Source organism: Rattus rattus, chromosome 3 (assembly GCF_011064425.1).
Source record: "Rattus rattus isolate New Zealand chromosome 3, Rrattus_CSIRO_v1, whole genome shotgun sequence".
In the NCBI taxonomy this organism is placed as follows: Eukaryota; Metazoa; Chordata; class Mammalia; order Rodentia; family Muridae; genus Rattus; species Rattus rattus.
This window is the reverse complement of record NC_046156.1, coordinates 127,523,916-127,536,915: the sequence shown is the minus strand read 5'-3', so window position 1 is coordinate 127,536,915 and position 13,000 is coordinate 127,523,916.

Sequence of the window (13,000 nt, the reverse complement as noted above, 5' to 3'; positions counted from 1 at the left end):
CACCAGGCAAGTCACTTGCAGCAGATAAGTTAGTCTTACCTGTGGCCCCGAGGCTCGAGTTCGCTCGCGGGGTTCTGCCCACGGGCTCTCCGCGGTGGCAGCGACCGGGATGATCTGCGCCGCCTCTTCCGGGAGCCTCCGTGCCCCAGGGTTCCAGATGGCCTCCGGTGTTTTCCTCCGCCCGAAAACCATTTTTTTCTTTTTCTTTTTCTTTTTCTTTTTTTTTCAGAGCTGGGGACTGAACCCAGGGCCTTGCGCTTGCTAGGCAAGCGCTCTACCACTGAGCTAAATCCCCAACCCCACCATTTTTTAATAGGGTTATTTTTCTCTCTGTAGTCTAACTTCTTCAGTTCTTTGTATATTTTGGATATAATCCCTCTATTAGTTGTAGGATTGCTAAAGATCTTTTCCCAATCTGTTGGTTGACGTTTTGTCCTAATGACAGTGTCCTTTGCCTTACAGAACCTTTGTAGTTTTATGAGATCGCATTTGTCGATTCTTGATCTTAGAGCATAAGCCATTGGTGTTTTATTCAGGAAATTTTTTCCAGTGCCCATGTGTTCCAGATTCTTCCCTACTTTTTCTTCTATTAGTTTGAGTGTATCTAGTTTGATGTGGAGGTCCTTGATCCACTTGGACTTAAGCTTTGTATAGGGTGATAAGAATGGATCGATCTGCAATCTTCTACATGCTGACCTCCAGTTGAACCAGCACCATTTGCTGAAAATGCTATCTTTTTTTCCATTGGATGGTTTTGGCTCTTTTGTCAAAAATCAAGTGACCATAGGTGTGTGGGTTCATTTCTGGGTCTTCAATTCTGTTCCATTGGTCTATCTGTCTGTCTCTGTACCAATACCATGCAGTTTTTATCACTATTGCTCTGTAATACTGCTTGAGTTCAGGGATAGTGATTCCCCCAGAAGTCCTTTTATTGTTGAGGATAGTTTTAGCTATCCTGGGTTTTTTGTTATTCCAGATGAATTTGCAAATTGTTCTGTCTAACTCTTTGAAGAATTGGATTGGTATTTTGATGGGGATTGCATTGAATCTGTAGATCGCTTTTGGTAAAATGGCCATTTTTACTATATTAATCCTGCCAATCCATGAGCATGGGAGATCTTTCCATCTTCTGAGATCTTCTTCAATTTCTTTCTTCAGAGTCTTGAAGTTCTTATTGTACAAATCTTTTACTTGCTTGGTTAAAGTCACACCGAGGTACTTTATATGATTTGGGACTATTATGAAGGGTGTCGTTTCCCTAATTTCTTTCTCGGCTTGTTTCTCTTTTGTGTAGAGGAAGGCTACTGATTTATTTGAGTTAATTTTATACCCAGCCACTTTGCTGAAGGAGTTTATCAAGTTTAGTAGTTCTCTGGTGGAACTTTTGGGATCACTTAAATATACTATCATATCATTTGCAAATAGTGATATTTTGACTTCTTCCCTTCCAATCTGTATCCCTTTAATCTCCTTTTGTTGTCTGATTTTTCTGGGGAAGAATCTCGAACACATGGGCACTGGGGAAAATTTCCTGAACATAACTCCAATGACTTATGCTCTCAGATCAAGAATCGACAAATGGGACCTCATAAAACTGCAAAGCTTCTATAAGGACTCTCATTAGGACAAAACAGTTACCAACAGATTGGGAAAAGATCTTGCCCAATCCTACATCTGATAGAGGGCTATTATCCAAAATGTACAAAGAACTCAAGAAGTTAGACTCCAGAGAGCTAAATAGCCATATTAAAAACTGAGTTAAACGAAACTTTCTAAGCTGAGGAATATTGAATGGCCAAAAAGTACCTAAAGAAATATTCAACATCCTCAGTTATCAGGGAACTGCAAATCAAAACAACCCTGAGATTCCACCTCACACCAGTCAGAATGGCTAAGATCAAAAACTCAGGTGACTACATATGCTGGCAAGGATGTAGAAAAAGAGGAACACTCCTCTATTGATACTGTGCTTGCAAACTGGCACAACCACTCTGGAAATCAGTCTGGCGGTTCCTCAGAAAATTGGACATTGCACTACCTGAGGACCCAGCTATACCTCTCTTGGGCATATACCCAAAAGATGCTCCAACATACAACAAAGACACATGCTCCACTATGTTCATAGCAGCCTTATTTATAATAGCCAGAAGCTGGAAGGAACCCAGATGTCCTTCAACAGAGGAATGGATTAAAAAAATGTGGTACATCTACACAATGGAAACAATAGTTTCATGAAATTTATAGACAAATGTAATGAACTAGAAAATATCATCCTGAGTGAGGTGACCCAATCACAGAAAAACACTCTTGGTATGCAATCATGTCACACCCACCTCGGCAAGCAAGGAAGACGCAACAGGGTCGGATTCTTCTCAACAGCCTTTATTGCAGGACCACCTTCATTGCTGATACGGGGACCTCGAGCAGCAAAAACTCCCACCTTATATACACAGCAGGCTGGGGCTATGCTACTTGTCCTCCAGGGATAGGTGGAGCATGAATCGCCTCATTAACATAGTACCGCCCTGGCCAGACTGATGCCATGTGCAAAACCCGAGCATGCGCAGTACTGCTGTGTCACAGGAGAGCGCTGGATCACCTCATTATCCTACAGCTGCCCTGGTAAGGGGACCAGCCTGCGCATGCACGATAAGTTGTTTACACAGGTGGGACTGGATGTTGGTGCCATCTTTGCTCCACCGCGCTGCTCCCCACACAATCATTGATAAATGGATATTAGCCAAAAAGCTAGAATTACCCATGATGCAATCCACAGACCACATGAAGCTCAAGAAGAAGGATGACCAAAATGGGGATACTCCCACTCCTTCTTAAAAGGGGAAAAATATTCACAGGAAAGGCATATGGAGGCAAAGTTTAGAACATCAACTGAAGGAATGGCCATTCAGAGCCTTCATCACATGTGGCCCATGTATATACAGCCATGAAAACTAGATTAGATTGATGAAGCTAAAAAGTGCATACTGAAATGGACTGGATATAGATCTCTCCTGAGAGACACATTCAGAGCATGTCCAATACAGAGGCCAATGCTAGCGGCAAACTACAGAACTGAGAACGGGACATTCTTTTGGGGAATTAGAGGGAGGACTGACAGAAATAAAGAGGCTTGCAACCCTGTAAGAAGAACAACTCCAACCAACCAGATCTTCCAGGACTAAACGACTCCCAAATGACTATCTATGGACTGACCAGGGGCCCCAACTGCATAAGTAGTAGAGAATTGCCCTGTTTGGGCACCAGTGGAAGGGGAAGTCCTTGGTCCTGCTAAAGTTGGACCCCCCCATCCCCCTCCCCCATGCAGGGGAATGTGTGGGGTGGGCGGTAGGGGGGGTGAATGTCCGGGGAACCCCCGTATGGGGGAGGGGCAGTGGATGGAGCCTTATGGACAGGAAACCGGGAAAGGGAATAACATTTGAAATGCAAATAAAGAAATATAAGAAGTGCAGGCCGACAGGAACTGGATGTAGATCTCTCCTGAGAGACACAGCCAGAATACAGCAAATACAGAGGCGAATGCCAGCAGCAAACCACTGAACTGAGAACGGGACCCCCGTTGAAGGAATCAGAGAAAGAACTGGAAGAGCTTGAAGGGGCTCGAGACCCCTTATGAACAACAATGCCAAGCAACTAGAGCTTCCAGGGACTAAGCCACTACCCAAAGACTATACATGGACTGACCCTGGGCTTCAACCTCATAGATAGCAATGAATAGCCTAGTAAGGGCACCAGTGGAAGGGGAAGCCCTTGGTCCTACCAAGACTGAACCCCCAGTGAACGTGATTGTTGGGGAGAGGGCGGTAATGGGGGGAGGATGGGGAGGGGAACACCCATAGAGAAGGGGAGGGGAAGGGGTTAGGGGGAGGTTGGCCCAGAAACCCGGAAGGGGAATAACAATTGAAATGTAAATAAGAAATACTCAAGTTAATAAAGATGAAAAAGAAAACCTGAAAAACAAAAAACAAAAAACAAAAAAACACTAAATTATTTTAAAAGAATTGCATTTTCATGGAATATTACATTGTTAGAGAAAAATGCAAAAGCAAATAAACAGGATTTAGCAGATTTTAATAAAGATAAAAAAAGAAATATATCTAGTTTAGAAAACTATGAAATGAATACAATATCGGCGACTCAGAGTTAATCACAAATGCGTTTAATAAAGACAATTAAAACTTATACATTCACTAAATCTAATTAAAAAAAAAAAGAATCTCCAGTCTGGACCATACTGCTGGATGTATCAGTGGTGGGTCAGGAACATAGGTCCAAAACAGCTTCTCAGTCACCATTGTCAGGGCATTCAGCAAACTCACAGGTCAGTATCATTCTTTGTCCCAGCATCATAATGTCTCACTAATCACTCTGGAAGGTAGCACACTCCTGTAGCATCCTGTAGAAAAAACACAAACATGCCCTCTTCCCATATATTAATATCTGATCAGGATCATGCCATATGCCATTTTACCTACGCATAAGTATGCATGGTTGTAGGGTGCCATAGACACTCAGAAAGTTCTTTGGCATCAAAATTTTTAAATTTAAAATAAAAAAGCATGATTTAAATAATTGTGTGGTATATGGAGATATAACTCCTCCTTTTTTATTTTATGAAGATATTGTTTCAAAGTTTTACAATACCTTGCCCTTGAGGATTATAAGGAATCCCAGTAATATGGGTAATATTATATTGTTGATAAAATATTGCAAATGCTTAACTGCAATAGATAGTTCCATTATTTGTTTTAAAACACCAAGCATAGAAAAACAACGTAGGTGATGAGTAATTGTATTTTAAGATGCTTCTCATGTTAAAGCAGTTGCAACTAGAAAGCCTGAAAAGGTGTCAATAGTCACAAGTACGTGTTTTAATTTTCCAAAATCAGAAATACGAGTAACATCCATTTGCCATGATTGATTAGGTACAAGTCATCAGGAAGCAACACCATTATGTTGTACAGGAAGAAACTGAAGACACTGAGGACAGGTATTTACAATTTGACTTGCACAGTAACTAGAAATACCAAATTATTGTCTCAAGCTATTACTATTTTGATGATGTTAAGAATGAGGTTTTTTGTCTAATTGTTCCTGTGTAAGGTCTGGTATACAAATCTGCTGTGGCATTGCCCTCACTAAGGGATCCGGGCAATTCAGTATGAGCTCTTAAATATCCTATAAAGTTAAGGAACTGTATCTTCTCTTAAATTAAGTTGTATTTGCATAAATAATTGCGAAATTTGAGAATTATCAGTATCTAAAAGGGGAACAGTTTCAAGCAATTGCCAACCATTAGCTAAATATTGGCTACCAGTATATAAATTAAAAGCCTCTAAATCTTTAATAATTCTATATGCATTTTCTGAAATGGCAGTTGGAGTAAGCAAACAGGCTGTAATGCTCTCACAAGTTCCATAGCCTCATCAACCCTTTGCAAATCCTGCAACAGTCCCCACCTGCTTGATTTTTTTCTTACTTACAATTATGTGTGAGTTAGATTCCTGAGCCTGTGATCGAACTGCAAACTGCAGCCAATGGAACACTGGTAGTTCAACCATAATCTTGAAGTTTCCCTTGTAACACCAGAGCACAAATACACCTTTGGAAAGGAAAACCCAACCTCCCACAAACTATCCAGTCTCCAAAATCAACACTAAGTGCATCATCCTCATGCTACAAAGTTTGACTGCCAATTTCTGCACATGAACACACGATGGTACAGCCTCCAATACCTCACTAAAGAGACACTACCCTAAATCCTGTCTGTTGTAAGTATGGTTTCTAGCATAAGAATTACATAAAGTATTACTCAATTTAGAGGTATTTTAGAGACCTGTTTCCATAGGTTGGCTCATGCCATGTGTTGTCTAGAATAACTCCATCTGAGTTACCAGTTTTAAGCCAACTTTTTGTTACCAATGTTACAACTTTTTAATCATACCCAATAATTTATAAGCCAATAATCTATAACTGAGACATGGAGAGCATATTTATACATAAAACCAGTCAGAAACAAAAATGAAGTGGCTACACATATCCTTAATATTAGACCAAACACAATTTCCTTACTTTTTCTAGCTGTAATTTCAAGAGAGGAGTACCTTGTCACCTCTTGAAGCCAATGAACACAATCGCAGAGATTTTTCTAGGAGAAACAGCTATCAGCTCTCTTACCACAGAAGCTGAGAAGCAGTTGACTCTTTAAGAGCCGCTTGTGCAGAAAATCCGCCCCTGGGGGCCTCTTCCAGCTGACCTAGACTCCTAGCTACAGGTGCAGGGCTGTAAAGGCCAATTGAGACTGCTTTTTATTATTTCAAAATGAGATAAAACTAAATCAAGGGGTGAATAACCAGTAGATAAAGTTTTAGCCATTTTTTCTTTTGAACACGGAACACAGAGCAATAAACAATTAAACGACAAAATGAAAACACAGACAAGGACAGATTGGTGTGCCAAGGACAGACAATAGACATAGAAGGAAGAGAACTAGATGTCCCACCAAAGGGACCAAGAACCAGAATGTAAGCATTCCTCCAGTAGGAGCCAGAGGAAGCAGGATGTCTCCTGACCTCCTCCTGTCCCTAGGAAGGATCTGAAATAGCGTATATGCATTTTCCTTCTCTTTGGCCAAAGCATCCCCATACAGGAGGGGAGGACTGATTTCCTCAAATGCATTCTCTCTCTCAAGTCTAGGGACTAAACTATCTCTAATCGGAGTAAAAAGACTTAAAGCACCTATGAGAATTATTTTCGCTCCTCTCGATTTTTAGCATATCTCTAAACACATACACAAAAGCCTTTTACCAGTACCTTATCCCTTTTTACAAGGTTTATTCACCACTGGCCCAAATCTTCTTTACTTTTCTTCACTTGTGCTTTAATTCCTGCTGTGTCCTTCACTGTATCCTGCTTACTGGAGCTCCAACCTTGAGGTGTCATTTGACCAAGCCAGCTCAGTCGTCAACAGGTTCACCAGGGCAGGAGTGAGGATTGAAAAGAAAACAGACAATTAGATAACATTATAACATGACTCCAGCCATTGCTGAGGCTGAAGCAGATTTATTATTTTCCAGTCAGCTTTTATACCACTTTAAGTCCATTCAAAATGATAAGATCAGTTCTGGGTCAAGGAACAAGCAAGGCAATAAACAAAATCCTGTAAATAACTTTCTAGGGGCTAGTCAGAATGACCAAGACAAAGGGAATGCCCCACAAGCCTCCCCTGAGCCTGCTCTGAGCTTTGCACTAACTCAAATGTAAATGTTCTTAATCTGGGCCTATTTACTGAGTCCAGACCCAAAGTCAGAGTCTAGCCTTGAGTTTACATCTTTGTTCTGGCCCTGATGTCAAGTTCCCACCAAGTTTCTAGAAACAGTCTCAAAAGGCTCTCCACAATAAAGGAGACTTATGATCCTGGGAGGACAAGTGGGGGAGGTGGGAAGGGAGCAAAGGGAAATGGAAATTATCATCATCATCATCACCATCATCATCATCATCATCCCCACCATCCCCACCATCCCCACCATCCCCACCATCCCCACCATTACCACCACCACCACCACCACCACCACCACCACCACCACCACCACCACCACCACCACCACCACCACCATCACTATCATCATCAATAACAGTAGCAGCAAGCAAGCAGGCAAGCAAACAGTTTATAGCAGGTGTTTCTGCAGGAGTGTGGTTTTAAGGAGAATAGGAATCTATACTAGGGTAAGTTGGTAAATTCTGATTGGACATGTTAGCAAAATAATGAATTTTGATTGCTCAACCCCAGTGTTTTGTCTCAGGAATGAGTCAGTGGCCAAATAAGGGAATGGGCTTTGGGGCTTGTTTTAGGAATGCATTTTTACAGTTTTTAGCAAGGGAGATAGAAGGGTAAAAGGCAATACCTGTTAGAGCCATATTTGTCATGCTTGGGGGTATGATTGCCATGCTTGGGCCTGTTAAAGAGTACTTTACCCACAAATAACTAGAAGACTAAACTGGGAATTAAAAATGTAGTTGAGTCCTGATAAATCCCTTTTCTAAAATACAATTGGGTTAGTTTTGAAAACAATTCTATAGCTCCACATCCTTTATCATGGCACCAGGACATGGAGAATGAAGACAGACTAAGCCAAAACTCTGGGGCTCTGTGTCCTTTCCAGGTGATGAAGCAGGTGACTGCCTTTCACTTGAGTCAACTTCATTCCCAGCAGTGTTTACATTATGTCTCCCAAGCCTCTCCCTTTCCTCATGAATTCTTTCCTGATATCCATAAAGAGATCCTTATGTAGACCACATCTCCAAGAATTCCATATGACAGGCATTAGAAGAAAATAGAAAATAGAAGAAAATAGCGGTTTGGGATACCACATCCTAGGACTACCTTATTGCTTCAGGAAAAGCCCCTTAGGGGATGTTATGGTTTGAACATGAAATGTTACCAGGCTATCTGAGGATACTTAATGAGACCCTGGGTAGAGAAAAAGAGAAGGAGAAGGAGACGGAGAGGGAGAGGGAGAGGGAGAGGGAGAGGGAGAGTGGGAGGGCTATAGAGGAGAGGCAGAGTGAGGAGTCATGATAGAAAAATACATAATTACTTTCTCTAACTCAGAAAGGAAGACCAGTGCAGCAATCTGAGGGTATGATCACTGCTTTATAAACAATCAGAGGTCTCAGAACACATCTTGGAGAAGTTCCTCCTAATGCTTAACTTTTAATGAAGTTCCTCTTATTATGGTTGTGAGATTCAACCTAGGATGCCAGTTTTAGGGAACACCAGTGCTGCAAAGGTAGAAGTTTTAAGGTTGCTTCCCTAGACAAAAAGTTTAGAGTAGAAGAAAGAAATTGATCCGCCCTGAACTGCAATTATACCAGCTAGTTCAGCAACTCTCTCCCAGAACTAGAGGTGACCTGGGGTTAGATTAAAATCTTAAAGAACAATCTTGAGAAACAGGAAAACCCCAGGAACTGGTGGACCATAAAGTTAAACAATCTTGGAGAAACAGGAAAGCTCCTCCTTGTGATTTTCCTTGGTATTCTTTGACATTTCCTAGATGCCCTCCCCACCCCCTTGGGTTGTGAGTTTCTTCCTTTAAATTCCCTTCTCTTAGCTACTGGGGATCGAACTCCACTGTTCTGTGTGGGATACGAGTCTCGACCGCACTGTTCCTATCAATGTTCCCTGCAAATTACAACAAGGACGGCCTATGAGTTCTTGGGGGTCGTCATCCTGAGATTTATATGGTCTCCCCACCCGGGGTCTTTTAGCTGTGGACTTAACACACTATCCAAAGAATTCTTGGATAACACCTTTTCCAGGAATGAGCCAACTGTTCTTAGCAGTCCCCATCCCTTAGAATAAGCTTAACTGCAGTAAGGGCGGATCCCTTCACCACCCCTTCATGCCATGTTATATTTCCACCAAGGGCCCAATGAATTCAAAAATAGGTACACCTAAATGAATTAAAAGGCAATAGGCTCCCACCAATGAGAAATAACCAACTCATGTTGTAACCTAAAGCCTGTACCCTGAAAAAGTATAAAAGGTGTGTGGTTTTTTTCTTCAGGGTCGCATCTGTCTTGATTACAGGGCCACTCCAGTGCACTTGATAATTCAACCTCTTGCTTGATTGCATCGCTCTCTTTCTCAGTGTTTTCATGAGTGGTACCTACCGGATTTAGGATTGATTGGGTCCTACATGGTGACCCCAACCAGAAAATTATTTTGTTGTTACTTCATAAGTGATATTTTGCTTCTGTTATAAATTGTAATGTAAATATCTGATATGTAACCCCAAAGGGATCACATCTCACAGGGTGTGAACCACTGCTTTAGAAGAATAAACATTAGCCCTATGAGAAGGCAAGAGACTGATCAACACAGGTAAATAATTTTTAGGGTAAACACATAGTGGATCCTTCAGTGATCAAGAAGTTGATATCTCTTTCTGAAGGATTAGGTGGAAGAAAAGACTATGGGACCAGCTGAGAGGCAACAATAATATTCATGGTGCAGCCTCACCAGCAACCCTTTAGTCCAGTGTGACAAGATTCTGTTCATCCTGAGAAGACATCCATGTTTATCTCTCATCTCTCAGTTGTGCCTTCTGTGTTCCACTTACATGCTAGGAACTCATTTAGTTCCCCAGGCTCTACACTGTGCTTGCGTGTATATAGGAGAATTTAAGCCCTCAATGTCGAAGAGCCGACACCATGAAGACAGTTATACTCTTGTTTTAAGGTGACCTGGAAGCAGAAGGGAAGAAAATGAAACAAACAAAGCAAAGAAGTAAGCATTTCCTCTATAGTCTCTGTTTTTAGGCCCATAAACATCCATCTCCTCTCCTTCCCCCATCCTTGTTTTCCTCATCCCCTTCTTTCTCTTGCTCCTTCCTCTCCCTCTCTCACACCGCTCGTTCCCACCTATTTCTTTATTGATATTGATTGCCTTAACTTTTAATGTGAGTTAGTAGAGATGAACTGTTAAGGAATTGAGAACAGCCCTTCACTTTATGTGCATCATGCAGATTTCTTTAGTTAGTTAATGATGATAAGGGAGATGATGAGAGTCAACATTTGAATTCTTGCTTTTTGATTTCCCTACATACTCTTGTGCTTGTGATTTCAACAATACTTAGCTATTATTGAGACTTACTTGTTTGTCTGTGTGTATTTATGTGAGTGTATGTGCATGTCTGTGGGTAAACACATCTGTGGATGCACATGGAGGCCAGGGCAAAGCACCAAGTGTCTCCTTTATCACCCTCCACATACTCCTTTGAGACAGGACTCCTTAATCAATCTAGGGCTCATGTTATCTCTGTCACACTTACACCAGCTAGCCACAGTGATTTTCTGATCTTTGCTTCCCTCATAGCTGGAGTGAGTGGCATATGAAAGCTACCTGGTTATTTTTGTGGGAGTTGGATCTGAACTTTGGTCCTCATTTTGTACATCAATTGCTCTTAACATTGAGCCATCTATGTGCCCTATTATTGCTTTTGTGAATTTTATCTGTGAGACAGATTATCACTATATAACCTAGACTGAACTTTCACTCACAGTGAACCTCCTGCCTTGGCTCCCAGGTGCTGGGATTACAGGCATGTGTAAGCAAGATCAGTTGGATAGTATTGAGTGGTCTTATTGAATAGCTAAGCAGAAGTTAAGCCATCATATGAAGACCTTACACTAGTAGGTGGTTGAATTGGGACATAAAACTCCCACTTTACAAACCATGTCCTTTTCAAATGCTTACATGGTGCTTTGACTGTGAAAGCCATTATTTGATAATTACAGATAGTGTGCACACTATATTGGGAAGAGCACACTGTTTGTACACACTTCTGGTGATCAAGTGCCTTAACAATAGGCATTCTTGTGTCAGTCTTGACTTTCTCTATCTCCTCATTTAGCTCTTCTTTGTTGCATCCATTTCTGTTGGGGCTCCTCCTATCAATCTCATTATTTCATTGGAAGCCTAGTGAAGGCAATGCCAACATCTCAGGTACCCAGAAGGCCTACAGTGCCAAGTGTTAATGTCTTCTGTTAATGCCACAGTAAGCTTATGATGAATAGCCTGTGGTGTATAAGTTTCTGACACCTCACCCTGAATAAAACAATTCTTCACAGACTCTCACATTTTTCCCTGCAGATGGGTTTAGCTCCAGTTTTGAGCGGGGTAGTTTGCTATGTAGCAAGCCCTTTGTTATCTGCCTTTCCTGTCTGAGGTCTCCACTCTACTACTGATGTGTTTTCCTCACCATCAGACAAATTATTCATACTCAAGATTTCCATCTCAGGTCCTGCTTAAGGAGGCATCAAAGCAAGGCAAAACTTGATAACCTGCCCAGTGGAACAGCAGTTATTATGTGATTTAGCAGATACTCAGGACTTCGATTCCCTGTCTCTTCTGGCCTTCCTGTCTCCCTTCCAATGGCCAAACATCCCCCATAAGCTCTCCAGGACACTTGGGACTCTTTGTGCTCTAAAGTGTCATTCTGTGCTGAGCAACTAGAATCTGGGTTCTGTCATAATTTTATCAACCTGGTTAAGCATTTCCTATCACACCCATGGGTGGTGTGACAGATGCTTTTTGGGTTTGTGATGAAATCAGAAATTCAGCTGCTTTGAGGCCTCCTGTCTTTTCTGGCTTCAGTTTGACTCTGCTTTCTTGACAGTGGCTAATTTTTAACCTAGTGCCAACCTGTCAATATAAACAGTACTACTTACATTCTCTCTTCTTGAATTTTATTGGTTTTTTTTTTGAGCTAAAAAGTGGACCTAGAAGTTAAAAACGATTACTATTAGTTCTACCATTTTAGAGGAGCAGTTCTTAACTCATGGCTATGCTTGAAAAGCAGTTAAAGAACCCTATAATTATTCTTATTCATGAACACTACCCAAAGAGTCCACTATAATTTGTCTAAATAGAGGCTATGTATTGCTTGCATTTCAAGGTTATCATATAAGTCTATTAGGCATCAAGGTTGAAGATCAATGTAGAAAATTGGCAACAAAGTCCTGTGGGGATTCATATAACCCTTGCAATGTCCTTCCAATGAATGCATTCTCTCCCTTTGCCCTATGTGATGGCACCTAGTCAGAGACACTAGTCCCTAAGAGAAGAAGAAACTTAACTCCATCTTTGAAATTGGTTTTGTTAATAGAAATATAACATCCAATATAAGGGGAGGAAACAGCATAGTTGGCAGAGTTCTTGCCTAGCATATATGAGGCCCTGGCTTTAATTCTTTTTTTTTTTTCTTTTCTTTTTTTTTTTTTCCGGAACTGGGGACCAAACCCAGGGCCTTACGCTTGCTAGGCAAGCGCTCTACCACTGAGCTAAATCCCCAACCTCCTGGCTTTAATTCTTAATGCTGCACGAAACTGGACTGGTGGTACACACCTGTGATTATAGTACTCAGAGGGAGGAGTTGGGGGTCAGAAACTCAGTGTCATCTTTCTCTACACAACATCTATG